Below are 15,260 nucleotides of genomic sequence, written 5' to 3' on the forward strand. Positions count from 1 at the left end.
GGAATGCTACCAACAACCACAGCCCTGAAGACATTTAACAGCAACGGGGCCCATACTTCCATATTGTGCTTGAAAAAGTCCAAAGGAACAGCATCAGGGCCCGGAGCTTTTAATGATGTACCTTTCCTCAGAGCTTCTTCAACCTCCTCCAGTGTAAGCGAGGAGCTAAGAAGCGAAGCTGTAGATGGTACTACCAAAATTCCTGGGTCATCCAACAAATCCGAGGGTGATAATGCCTTGGGATTAAAATTTTTACCAAAGTGAACTTCCCAGGATTCACCAGTAACCTGCATCACTATGCTTTCCTTGGTATCACTTTTAAACAGGGGACGATTTACTACGTCCCAAAAGAGCCTACTATCTTTTAGCTCAGAGGCCTTTTCTAAATCTTCCCAGGCACAATTTTTTAACTCCTGCTTCCTCTTTATAATAGCCTCTTTATAGGCCTTCCTAGTTGATCTTACCAAGTCTTTGTTCCTTGGTTTTTGCATAAGGGCCGCTTTTAGGGATTTATGTGAGGCGGAGCATGCGGAGTCGAACCATCTGAAGCACTTTATATTCTTTTTCCCTGCTGGTTTTGTAAGATACTCAGCCACATGCCCACATAATTTTTCAAAGCTCCCAATAACCTTTTCTGGGTCTAATATTGACATTTGACATAAGTCAATTTCAGTCTTACAGTCATTAAAGATCTTCGCCTCTAGACCTACAGCATCTATTTTACCCCACTTCATGGTAACGCCCTGATTCTTATTATATTTTATAGGCTGATCCCAGACCGAGTGTTTCCCACTAGCAGGGATACACAAAGATAGCTTTAAGGGGTTATGGTCGCTTGCAGCATTAGCTATTATCTCAAGTCTATTGACATAAAGCAGGAAGTTACTGGACACAAAAATAAAATCAATAGTGCTTGTTGCACCTCTTGATCCATGAAAGGTTGGTATCGGCAAAATATCTGGGGCTGCCCAGGGCTCTACCATACATAAATCATTTAGAACAATAATATTATTTAAGGCATCCCCCTGGGGCGTGTGTTTAAAATGCATCAAAGGTTGTTTATTTAAATCCTCAAGACCACACACATTTGAACCACCAAATTTGCACAATGAAGAATTAAAATCACCAACCCAAACAACGAATAATAGAGGTCGTTCACTACGAGCCTTGCTTATTGCGTCCTCCAAACTCTGAATTGTGGTTACATCATTCCTGTCAAAAACATTATGGTACCAGTTGATTAACAACAAGGGCTCGGGGAACAGATTTTCAAGCAATAGCAGTTGGAACCAGGGAGTGTCCACTATCTTTAAAATTATCAAGTTCTTAAGTTTGATAGAGAGTGCTGTCATTATCCCGCCCCTAGCCCTCCCCGCTGGTGATGGTACCGCCAGGACGTTAAAAGATTGAAATTTCCTCACCCGTTCTGCTCCATGTCTCCTGGAAGCACAGAATGTCCTGGCTACCCACATAGTCCAACCAACCTTCATCCTCTAGTCTACCCGCAAGACCGGCAATATTCCATGACATTAGACACAACGTAGGTTCCCCTTGGTTATCGTCCACAGGCTCTTTTAAGCTTGTCTGGTCGTGCTCAATAATCAATAGATTTGGCTCACGGCCTGAGATACTGATCACCTGTGTATCCAAAAGTATATTAGACCCTGCATTGAGATCGGTGACATCCACCACCGAATTATCCTTCTGGCTTACCCCCTCGTTTTCCCCTATAGCCAAGTCTGATATAGGTGATACATTTTCCTTTTTTTTGTCTGATGGTCAATCTAGACCCTCCATTCCCACCAATGGGTCAAAACGATTTCTTAGGGGAATGTTGCTATTTGGCAACCACCCTAGATATTCCTCCCCCTGAACTCTCATTTCAGGTTGATCATAAGGTAGTTGCATAATGTTACTAAAACTTATAGGCCCCATAGGGCATCCATCACCCTGGTACCTCATACCAGGATGGTTTTGGGGGGGTCGAAATATAGTTTTGTTCTGTATCCATCCAGGGTGACTATTTCCCTGCAGTCTTGGCCCCCAGTGACCCTTTCCCTGCAATCCTGGCCCAGAGTAACAATTACTTGGTGAAACATGATATAGGTTGGGATAAAAGTATTCAAGGCCTATACATTGGATGTCCCCCATTCTAGCAAACCTTGCTTTATCGCAAATTCGGTCTTTGACCCACCTATCCCTAAAATTGATAAGAATACAGTCCCCCTCTAAATCCTTCTTGCTTGGTCCAACCCAAGGAACCCTTCGTACACCTAATATTTTTGTGGCAGAGGTTGGGGGAAGTGGTCTATTATTATTAAGCCAGAATATAACTTTGTTTAATAAGTCCTGGCTTGATTCGTGTTTATTCGGTGCAACCACCGGGACCCCTGTCAGGATTACCATTAAAGGGGCGGAATCAGGGGGTATGTTCACACAAATTGGTTTACTTAGAGGAGCTTTTTTACCCGAGACTAATAGTCCACTTGATAGATTTGATTTAGCTCCCAGTGCTACCACCGGCATAGATATAGTTGGAATCGGTGTTGTTGCTACGGCTATCTCAGACATTAGCTGAGAGGCCGCATCAACCACCAGTGTGGGTTTAGTTAAAGTTGTCTGAGCGGGGATTCGCTGAGTATCACCAGATATAAAGGATTGGGATGATTTCCTAGAATTTTGGATAGAAGTTTTTTGAGAACCCTTCTTTGTAGCAATGCAAATCTTCGGGGACTCAGGGGATTTACTATTTTTAACCAAAGTATCCGGTGAGTGTGTATTAGCTGATAATAAGAGCTCTAATTGATCTATTTTTAGATTAACAATTTGTGTTCTCTCTATGAGGGGCATCAAGAGGCTTTTTAACAAAGTTTCAATGTGTCCTAACAGTTCATCATTATTGCGATTTTTACAGCAAATAGGCGGATGACCGGGATTCCCCGACCGTATTCCCTTTCCCTTCATCTGACCCCTCCCTCTTTTACGTTTTCTGGTTAGTATAACTGCTTTGACATGGTCCAGAGCTTGATGTTGTAAGGGGGCAGGCTCCAACAAACTCGAGTTAGTGCACAGCTTACCGTCCCCACTAATATCCGATACAGTGTGATCTTCTAATGGACAATCCACTACAACATCCCCCCTAGATATTTCTTGGGAGTCTGGGATTACTACTAGATTGGGGCTAGCTTCCAGATCATTAGTTTTGCTTTTTACCGGAGTAACCACAGAGCCAATCCGTCCCAAAGATGAGCGTTTGCCCGTGACAAGATCCAAAGACAAACGTTTTTCTGTAAGGGCGATTTCTTTCTCCAGTATCCCCGTAGCCCGGATAATAAAATCATCTAGAGTTCCGGTGACTTTACCACTGCCTGACTTTACTGTGACCTGCCTACCCTTCCTAGTTAATGGCGGCATTATTAAAAAAATATACAGTTTAAAATACTAAGGAAACAAAAAAGGAATAAATATTAAATTCCACAAAATAAGTACTTAAGAAAATCTGCTCACATAGACCATTTAGACGTGCTGTAAGTCCTCAAGTCCGCAATGAAAGAGAAAGGGCCCGGCCCGTCCCTGTATGTCCTTGGACGGCCTTAGACGGCCCGCCCTTTGCCCGGGCTTAGCCCCGGGCGCTCCCGCGCGCTCCCGCGCGCTCCCGCGCAGCGGGGAGAAAGGCCAGTAATGAGGACAGTGGTGTGGCGGGGGCGTGGCAAGCAGGGAGAGCGACCCAGGTGTTGCGGGTCTCGGCCTCACGCAGGGACTCCTGGTACACTGAGTCCCTGCGGGTCAGCTCGCAGCCCTGTGGTCCCGTCCACACGCACACACAAACAACGGCAGTCTAAATCAGTTGGGGCGGCTCAAGAGCAGCAGGCAGGCTCACCACCAGTCAGGTAACCAGAAAACGAAGCGGGACCCGCGCAGCGGGTCCGGCGAGGAGCTAAGGCAGAAATTGAAGGGATGACCAGATGAGCTCTCCACACTGATGCAGGCAAGGCAAGACGAAAATCCCAGCGATTACCACAGAGCAGCTGACACTTATTTGCTGTGGCGGGGGCATGGCAAGCAGGGAGAGCGACCCAGGTGTTGCGGGTCTCGGCCTCACGCAGGGACTCCTGGTACACTGAGTCCCTGCGGGTCAGCTCGCAGCCCTGTGGTCCCGTCCACACGCACACACAAACAATGGCAGTCTAAATCAGTTGGGGCGGCTCAAGAGCAGGAGGCAGGCTCACCACCAGTCAGGTAACCAGAAAACGAAGCGGGACCCGCGCAGCGGGTCCGGCGAGGAGCTAAGGCAGAAATTAAAGGGATGACCAGATGAGCTCTCCACGCTGATGCAGGCAAGGCAAGACGAAAATCTCAGCGATTACCACAGAGCAGCTGACACTTATTTGCTGTGGCGGGGGCGTGGCAAGCAGGGAGAGCGACCCAGGTGTTGCGGGTCTCGGCCTCACGCAGGGACTCCTGTCACACTAAGTCCCTGCGGGTCAGCTCGCAGCCCTGTGGTCCCGTCCACACGCACACACAAACAACGGCAGTCTAAATCAGTTGGGGCGGCTCAAAAGCAGCAGGCAGGCTCACCACCAGTCAGGTAACCAGAAAACGAAGCGGGACCCGCGCAGCGGGTCCGGCGAGGAGCTAAGGCAGAAATTGAAGGGCTGACCAGATGAGCTCTCCACGCTGATGCAGGTAAGGCAAGACGAAAATCCCAGCGATTACCACAGAGCAGCTGACACTTATTTGCTGTGGCGGGGGCGTGGCAAGCAGGGAGAGCGACCCAGGTACTGCGGGTCTCGGCCTCATGCAGGGACTCCTGGTACACTGAGTCCCTGCGGGTCAGCTCGCAGCCCTGTGGTCCCGTCCACACGCACACACAAACAACGGCAGTCTAAATCAGTTGGGGCGGCTCAAGAGCAGCAGGCAGGCTCACCACCAGTCAGGTAACCAGAAAACGAAGCGGGACCCGCGCAGCGGGTCCGGCGAGGAGCTAAGGCAGAAATTGAAGGGATGACCAGATGAGCTCTCCACGCTGATGCAGGCAAGGCAAGATGAAAATCCCATGCCTCCATTATTCATTGTGGATCTTTTTAAAAACTATAGTATGTTATTATAAAGATACTGCAACCCACCTCAGGCATAATGCTGGTAATTCGTCACATATTGAGGGCAGTCTTGACATAATGGTGGCAACCCCGGCTATAACAATGTAAATCACTGCCATATGATGCACCCCCAAGGCACGTGATAGTGATACAGGAATATGTAGGCGAGAAACAGAGGGGCATATTTACAAGGAAATACCTTTGCCAAAATGTGGGGATGTGCCATATTTACAACAATACTGTGCACCCCGGTGTTGTCCCTAGCACTGGTGCTAAAAATAGCTGCTTACCCCAACACAGACATTCTTCTGCCATAGTGCAAGGGTGTCTGTGTTGCTAGAAATGAAAGTTTATGTGCAGAAAGGGACACCTTCCTGCACATAAACAATCATTAATGGCGTTTAGAAAAAGTAAAAATGAGGAGAAATAAACGTAATTCTCCTTGTTGTGCCATTCTAACACATGCTATCGCATTGTGTTTGTTTTTGGTGCTGACTCAGATTTACAGATACTTGTAAATCTGCTGCAGTGTCAAAAAGCAATGTGTGTTGCAGTGGAATGCCCACAGCAACACCCATTGCACACCCCTTTCATACAGATATCTAGGTGAAAGGGTACCATATTTACAAAGCAGCATTAGGCCTCAAAAAGGGGCTGAACACCACTTTGTAAATATGGTGCAGGGCATTGCACCACTGTAATGTCATAAAAAGTGACGCTCCAAAGGTGCTTGTAAATATGCCCCTACGTGTGGCAGTGTTAATCGTGAATACTTGATGGAAATGACAAGGTGTTGTGTGGAGACCAAATGTGCATTTGCTAAAAATTAAATGTTGGTATTTCGGGGCAAATATAGTATATTTCTTGAAAATGATAGGCATTTAATTTTATAGCAAGTCTGTGTAATTTCAACAAACTGTCAAGTTGTAGTTTTGGACAAAATATTGTGTTTGAATGATAATTCATACCTCTAGGAAATTTGCTTTTGTGTGATTACGATTGAATTTCTGACTTTTTATGCACCCATTTTTGCTGGTATTATAACTCTAAACGATATGGCACTGCCACAGTAGATGTGCTCTGTCCCTAACACTGTACTAAAAATTGGAATTCCCTCAATTCGGGGCTGATTTGCAAGAAATGACGTATCGCTGCTTTGTGTCAGTGAAACGTCATAACAATTTGCGCTTCAGTAAAAGAGAATTCTACACCAGAGATACATTGTATTTACAACATTGCGCACCATAGCGTAAGGATCCTATGTGCATAACAAAAAAGACGCATCCATGTGCGCCATGTTGTAATGAAATCTGACACGTCTGCTGCAAAAGTGACAGGGCTGACTTACAGGACATAAAGTGACACAAATCAGACCTATGTCATTTTTGAGTGCGGAATGTGTAAAAAATAAGTACAAAAACCGAAGCATCGGTGAAAACAATTGCGCACTTTACAGAAGGCAGCCATGGAGCAGAGAGCAGAAGTAAGGACAACAACTGCAGCACCAGCCAGGATGCCCTGGCAGACTTCCAGGGGAAGAGGAAGTCCAACTTCAGGGAGGAGATCTTAATCACTGGATGACAGAGCACCAACATCAGCAGTTTGTCACCTCCAAATTGCCACTGGGAAGGCAAGAGGCCATTTGGCAGTCCATCGTGGAGAAGATCAACAGTGTGAGGCAAGCTAAGAGGACTATTATTGACTGCAAGAGCACTGGCATGATTATAAACACCGGGCGAAGGAGAAAATGGCCAATAACCAGAAGGCAGAAATGCAGACCGAAGGCTGGAGCCTGGAGCCCCTGGAGGAGCTGGATGCCTTGAAGAAGTGGATGGCAGCTGACATCCCAGACCAGTTGGTGACTGGAGTACTAGGATATGACAGTGCAGCACATGAGGAACATCCACATCCATAAGGTAAGTATTAACAGGGGGCAATGTGGGCAAAAAGGTCATGTTGTGCAGTGCACCCAGCTATACCCCAGCGCTACACTGTACTGTGTACAATGCAAAGGGCAGGATCTGGATCATGTCACGTTGAATGGCTCAGAAAAGTCTGTCACACTACCCAGTTTCATGTTGCACAGCTCTGTCCAGGTCAGTCATGTTTCTCTATTCTATTCCATTCCATGTGTGAAGTGCAGCACCAGTCCCGCTCCACAATTGTATAGTGGCACGTGGAGATGAATGTACCAATGAGGGGCTTATATACTACCATTTTATGCAGGGCAGCACTGCACATCAACTTGCAGCGCTGCGCTGTGTCAAAAGAAAAGGGCAGGAATTTGCTATATCTATGAGTTACGGTGCATTCCCATCCTCGAGCACTGTGCTTGAGGATTAGGTGGATTGTGACAATTAGTGGTGTCAATATGTTAAATCACAATTAGCATAGGCATCATGAAAAAGACTGCAAATCACCTTGGCAGATGTGAACCTGACCTCTTCCTATACATTCCAGGAATGGTAGGCCCAGTGACCTGTATAACTGTGTTTCAATATGTGTCATGAGACAAAACGTTAGCCTTGTCACATCGTGGTTGTATGAAGTATGCAGAGATACTGCCATCTGAAAGGCAACTACAATGCAACAGAACACCAATACAATATCTCTATCTCTATCGCAGAGGATAAACCTACACCTCCTGACCAGCTGTGTGTCCCGGATGACTATCTGGCTGAGGATGACAGCCTGCCAAACCTTGACCAAGAGACTTTCCAGCAGAGCCTGGCCTCCTTTGAAATACCATCGGGCTGCAGGAAGGGCCAACAGCATTGCAGGGTCTCCAGAGGATCTACCCATCACCCAACAATCATCAACTGCTAGCGCACCACTAGGACTGGGCTCCGAGGACCCCCAAGTTGAATTCCAATGTCATGCAGTATGATTCCAGTGGGAGACGATATATGTGGTGCGAGTGGGGATGGAGACCATGGCTGTCACCCTACAGGTGGTTTGTAGGTGCATTAGTCTCAGTAAGGACTAAGGCACCTCAGGCTGCTATAAGAGGCACCTACCATCTGCTCAGTGGGCTCGTATAGACCCTGGCTGACATCACTGGTGTCATGCGGCAGTGGCATGAACAACAGCCCTGCCAACATTTCTCCAGCGAGGTTGCCAAACAGCCGGAGGCATCCACACATCCTGGAGTCTGTGGAGCGGAAGCAGGACACATACATCACAACACTGGTTGCCTACCACTGCGAGGTTACTGCTCTGCTGGCAAAGCGACAGACCCTTCTCAGTGCATTGCTGCCTCACTTGTTGGTACAGAGAAATGCTGCTGTGGACAGGGGCTCTACATCTCCATCCTCTGGCTTCTACAACACCCCCTCAAAGAAAGCACCACACAAATCAGAGGATGAGGATGTAAACATCATCTCATTCAAACATAAATCTGCCCTGTATCGTTTCTCTGTTATGAATTCCCAGTTTCACCTTTGCCCATTGCTGATAACCATGACAGTGTACTTCCCAACTGGTGCTGTCCACAATTTGCTGCAGCTAACAGTTGAGCTCGCCCATTTTTGGACTCTCAATGCGGCCTATCTCCCTATTTGCAATTTGATCATCCTTTTCCTCACTGAAACACTCCTTTGCTCCACATGTCCCATGCAGTGTATCCCCCATGGACTCTGCCCAGACATTCAATGGCTCAAAAAACTGTTGGTGTTCTTTCTTGAAATAACTGTGCCTTTGATCTTAAAGATGTTTTTTATGCAAATAAATGCACTGAGTTCAACATATCTGTTGTATGTCTGATGGTGTCTGGAGTAAGTACAACATGATGAATTTTGTGAGCCAAAGACACCAACTACAAAGGGACTTGTGTGTTATTGAGCCAAGGACTACGCTACACAGGATGAAAGACAAACATTTGGTGAACCCTATGTGTACCAAGACTAGCATGTAGTAACTCTAGGCACAAGCATAAAGTGAAATAAGTAGCATGTAGTCAATGTTAATAGTGAACAAAGTCACAGCACTGGTGGTGAGCACATCTATGGATACTAGTCAGTTAGCAATACCCCTGTGACAAGCAAATAATGCAATGGTGAGTGTGTAAGAGGCCTGCATCAGTATGTGACCCAAATAATCCTTCATTACTGACAATGGTTTTGACATCACATCCCTCAAATGCATGGTGTAGGTTTGGCACACACAGTGCAACAGTAGGTGAATACCTGTTTTGGCTTCTCTATCCAATCACAGTAAGAGTGCCACTTAGTGCTCAACTATGTTTGGAGACCCCTTAAGTGACTCCATTGGAAGCTTGTCAGGATCTACTCCTTAGTTGCCACTTGCCTCACCTCGTTTCAGATATATACAATCACTGCCAGGAAATCCCACAGCATGTGCTCTACCTAAACCAAATATATATGACAACTATGACAACAGCCACACAGTCAATGAACAAGCAGTTGTGAAAATGCTGAACTTTTTTTTATTAAACATTATTAAAAAGTAAGATCCTAAACTAACTAAACTACACTAACTATTCCTACCTAAACTATGACTACACTAACCTATCCTAACTTAATACTAACCTAACCTAACCTACCTAACTTTAACTTATATAACTCTGCACATATTGCACTACAGACCGGTTAAACATCAACTCCCAACTCCCTTCATACACATTTGCACATAAGACAAACATAAACTACACCCTATACACAAACAAGCAGAGCAGTGGAGGGAGCTCCTACATTTTCTCAGCAATTTGTCCACTGATTGCTGCAGTGTTTTCACCATCTGCAACAGTGTTGCCATCTGAAGTTCAAGCCATGGAAGCCTTAATTTCATATCTGCATTGCCCTTCTGGGCTTGTCTTTCAAAGTCCGTAGGCTGAGCCAGAGTAGCGGTCACTGCTAGTGGTACCACTACTGATGGTGCTATAAAGGGTGCTGTTATGACACTGGGATCTGACGCATGTGAGAAAGCCACTTCAGGCCTGGTGCTTGCCCTGTCCTGTGCTGTCCATGCCCGAGGTGGTGACTTCCAGGTCCCTACGGCCCTTGCATTCTGGTACTACCTCCCCATTCTCAGGAAGCCCTTGGCCACGTGCCTGATGTGGTGGTACATCTTCTTTCTGATGCAGTACTGGCATTCCTGTATGTGAATAAACCATTTAGGAAATGAGTAAGAAGTGGACCTATGATAAACAGAGACAATATGTGACCAGAAAAGGTAAAGTATCAAAAATATAATTTTTATTATTTACGGAAACGGAGTATTTGTGGAGAATGTTTTAAATAGTTTATCTTTTTAAATAATAATAAAAGAGACAATGAAAAATGACATCAATAACAATTTTGATAGACATGCAATTTCTCTCTTGGCCTATGTATTAAGTACAAAATGAATATATAATTATTGCTAACAATATTCACGCATACTTATTCATTCATACATGGCCTAATGATACATCATATTTTATTAAAGCATGTCAAACATGATATTGTAATTTTAGACATAAACTTATATAATAAAATAGATTCAAAAACAAAAAATTCAATGCATATATTATTTTAGACATCCAAGCAGTGTGGTCATGGCTAACGTAATTTGTACTGGCATTCCTGCTCAGGGGTCTTGTTGTCTGTTGGGTAGGAAGGACATATATACCCGACCAAGCTGAAATTGTCCAGGTTTCCATCAATTACTTGCATGAATTACAATTAGCTGCACAATTTGCATGTCCAGCCAAATATGAGAGATCTATGGAACAAATCAGGACCAAACATAACAAGAAATGCAAAAAGAAAAGATGATGGACGGTGTGCTGAATTAATCAAACATTCACCCCCAGTCACATACCTGGGTTAAATCCATTATTTTTTTGCATGCTATACCATTTCAGTTTAGACCCAGCCATATGCAAATCAGTGTTGACCCTGTTCCCCATGGGAACAGTTCAGCCCGAACTGCCATGTCAGTTCCTCCCTGGACCAGACACAAGCATCCTGGGATCGGTTTGGGTGTAACACCCCTCATCATACAGGCTAGCTTGCATCTGGTGCCGGAGCAAGCATGGGAACCACATCCGGGCATACCCTTCCAACTTAGAGCAACAAATGCAAAAAGAACAGATGATGGACAGAATGCTGAATCAATCAAACATTCACTCCCAGTCACAGATCTGGGTTAATCCATCTTTTCTTTCACCCTACACCATTCCAGTTTAGACCCAGCTATATCAAATCAGTCTTGACCCTGTGCCCCATGGGAGCAGTCCAGCCCAAACTGCCAGGCCAGGTCCTCCCTGGAACAGAAACAAGCATCCTGGGTCCGGTTTGGGGGTAACACCTTTCAGCAGGCAGGCTAGCTTGAATCTGGCGGCGTAGTGTGCACGGGACCCACATCTGGCATACCCTTCCCACTTAGGGCAACAAACACAAAAAGAACCGATGATGGTCGGAATGCTGAATTAATCAAACATTCACCCCCAGTGGCAGATCTGGGTTAAATCCATCGTTTTTTTGCACGCTTCACCATTCCAGTTTAGACCCAGCCATTTGCAAATCAGTCTTGAACCTGTGCCCCATGGGAAAAGTCCATCCCAAACTGCCAGGCCAGATACTCCCTGGACAAGAAACAAGCATCCTGGGAGCGGTTTCGGGGTAACACCCCTCATTAGCTAGGCTAGCTTGAATCTAGTGGTGTAGCAAGCACAGGACCCACATCTGGGCATACCCTTCCCAAAAGAACAGATGATGGACAGAATGCTCAGTTAATCCAACTGTGCCCCCCAGTGACAGATCCGGGTTAAATCCATAGTTTTTTTATGCTATGCCACTCCAGTTTAGACCCAGCCATATGTATATCAGTATAGACCTTGTGCCCCATGGGAACAGTCCAGCCCGAACAGCCAGGCCAGGTTCTCCCTCGACCAGAAACAAGCATCCTGGGACCGCTTTTGGGGTAACACTCTTCATCAGCCAGGCTAGCTTGAATCTGGTGGTGTAGCGAGCACGGAACCTACGCCTGGGTATACCCTTCCCACTTAGGGCAACAAAAGCAAAAAGAACTGATGATGGACGGAATGCTAAATTAATCAGACATTCACCCCAGTCACAGATCTGGGTTAACTTAAATCCATTGTTTTTTTGCGCAATCCGCCATTCCAGTTTGGACTCAGCCATATGCAAATCAATCATGACACTGTGCCCCATGGGAACAGTCCAACCTGAACTGTCAGGTCAGGTCCTCACTGGACCAGAAGCAAGCATCCTGAGACCAGTTTCAGGGCAACACCCCTCATCAGCCAGGCTAGCTTTTATCTGGTGGTGTAACGAGCCAGGGACCCAAGCCTGGGCATACTCTTCCCACTTAGGGCAACAAATGCATAAAGAACAAATGAAGGACTGAATGCTGAATATGCAACTTTCCCACTGGTTATGCTATCAAGAATGATACATGTTAACTATGCCACCTCACAAATACATATGCAGCATCTATACTAGGATGGAATCATATTTGGTATGCCGAGCCTGCTCACATAGTACCCCAAGTCCATAGGACTTGGGGTACCATGTGCGTAGTACTGCAGGTGCAGGTATGGATCATAAAACAATTTTCTGTTTGAGTGGCATAAATGTCTGAGATGCCTTAAATCATTTAGACTGTACCAATGTTGGTAGTGTGGAGGACTGTAATTGGCAGGCATGTGCATGGTATGATGTGAATTCACACTAGGAGGACACATATTTTGGTAAAATGTCCACTGTGCACATAACAACAATCGATGTGCTGTTTACATTTCGAAATATGGTTTGGGTGCTATATCCCAACCACACCTTTGTCCTTCTCAAATGTGGAATTGGGAAAACACACGGCGTCAGGAAAATCACAGCCTATCCCATGCAACATTTGTATCACATATTTCGGCTAACATGTTTGCATTTTCTATCTATAGTATGGTTGAGAGACATTAGAGTAGGCCTGGGCGGTAAATTCCGTTCCGCTCGCGGAATTTGTGGAATTTGGGTAATTTCGCGTTCCGCGGAGAATGCTGAATTGCCCAAATTCTACGTTCCGTGGCTTAGTGGAATATTTTGCTTGTTCGCGTTCTCAAAATGCGTGTTCGCGAGATATTTCCCCCCGAGCATACAAACAGCGTTCCCAAACAGGAAAAAAGCATTGCAAAAACAAGCAATTCCGCGTGTTCGCGGAATTTCTGCGTGCTCGCAAAGATTTTTTACCATGTCCTACTTGTGTTGTTAATCCACATGCAAGGTACAGCTTTTTTCCACATAGTGATGAAAGCCCTTGCATATCTCACTGCAATTCATTTAAGAAAACACACACAATCCTAACAGAGCACAGAAACAATCAGGAGACACTTACTAGTAGCATTGGAATCTCGGAAGGTCACCACCTCACCACGGGTCTATGAGTCTGGTCCACCTACAAGACAAAAACATGGCACAATGCTCTGTGAATGCTGAACAGATACAGTATATGCATATGAAGCACAGTTCAATGGCATCACAAATGCCTGGTATTGTCTGTACGGTGGCTTGTAGCATGAGGAATGCCCTTATGATGAACATATGTATGCCTAGTTGCAGTGTATTCAGATGATAACAAGCACATCACATATGATATGTACAGAGTTTAGACAAGGTACATTATAAGCCTAGTTTATGACATGGTGCAAGGGTGCCAGGCTTTGATGGCTATGTGAACAGTCCTTTTTGAGGGACACACTCTGCATAGTATGACAATGCCGGGACTTTCTCAAGTCAATATGTGTTCTTTACAATGCTGCACTTATCAAACAGTACCAATGCCTGTTTGTCTTCTTCACTTCACTCCTTACATGTGACCAGTGCACCATAAATGAACAATGATCAATCAAGGCACATACAGATTCAGAAATAAATGATTACAAGTTTTTGACACATAGCTGTATCTCTGACCATTGGGGATAACCAAACCACCTGTCCAATCTGTGGCATGATGCCTAGTGAGAGCACTTCCCTGTGCCCTGATGACTATTGAGTGCACTTCTCTGCAACATACATGGCGGGTGGCCCTCACGGTTCTAAGTCAGTTATGACCCACCAAGCCATGTGACAATACTACCTGCACAGTGCCGGATGGGTACCACATCACTAGGCTTTCCTGTTTTCAGTTTCTATCTTTAGTAAATTCTGGTGAGGTTTTTTCAGTGTTTTCAAGTGATTTCATTACCTTAAAAAACAGTGGTTATCAGTGGTTACACATTTCCGTGCCATTAAAAACAACAGCAACAGTGTTTTTCCTGTATTTATGGATAGTTTTGCCTTTATTATTACTTTCTGCACTATATAGTGCATGGTATATAGACAGTATATGTACATTGTATTTGAGGTCCAAATACATTTTTATGAATCAAACATTTTTTAGTACACCACACAATACTTTTTCAGTGAGTCTTTGGCCATGTGCACTCGCTCTTTTCTTCCCATGTCAAACTGTCCCCGTGAGGGCCCTCTCAACATTGGCACTTGAGGCAGGCAATGCCAAAACAGCCAGTAAACAATTTGCTAACTTTGGCCACTGACATTGCTTTCCATGCCAATACTGGTGCACCTGAACATTGTGATTCTCTGGGACAGGTTCTGCAACAAATGCACTGAACTGGGTGCATATGTCCTCAGAGTCATTGAAGCAGTCAAAAATAAATGAAGCAGCACTTTTAAAAGTCCAGAGAAAATTCCCATTTGTGGAAGGGATCTAGAACTTGTGAAGAGTACCACAGTGAGACTTTATTGACTTCAATTGCCATGGTTGGTGAAGGGACAATTCTGTGCATCATTGCAAGCTAGTTCTCATACATTGTAAAATAAGATTTCCTGAATTGCTCCTCAACATTTCTTTGCTCACCAAGTGCCAAGCACTCTAACATGGAACATGTTGCAGTGCCAAAGTCAATAAAAGTGTCGCCCAGCCTACTCTCAAGGAGATGTTTCACATCTACACCAATTATTCTGAACACTTGGTAGACAAGGGTGTTTTCAGACTCTAGTTGTTTTAATATGTCCACTACAGCAGTCAAGTTTTCCTGTAATTTTTTTCACATCACTATCAATTAGCAACCATAGATCCTCACATTTCTTGCCTTTCGCATGATCACTCAGCAAAAATTCTGTAAACGGTTGCCACATGGATAAT

The sequence above is a fragment of the Triturus cristatus genome, chromosome 3_2 (genome assembly GCF_964204655.1).
Source record: "Triturus cristatus chromosome 3_2, aTriCri1.1, whole genome shotgun sequence".
Classification (NCBI taxonomy): Eukaryota; Metazoa; Chordata; class Amphibia; order Caudata; family Salamandridae; genus Triturus; species Triturus cristatus.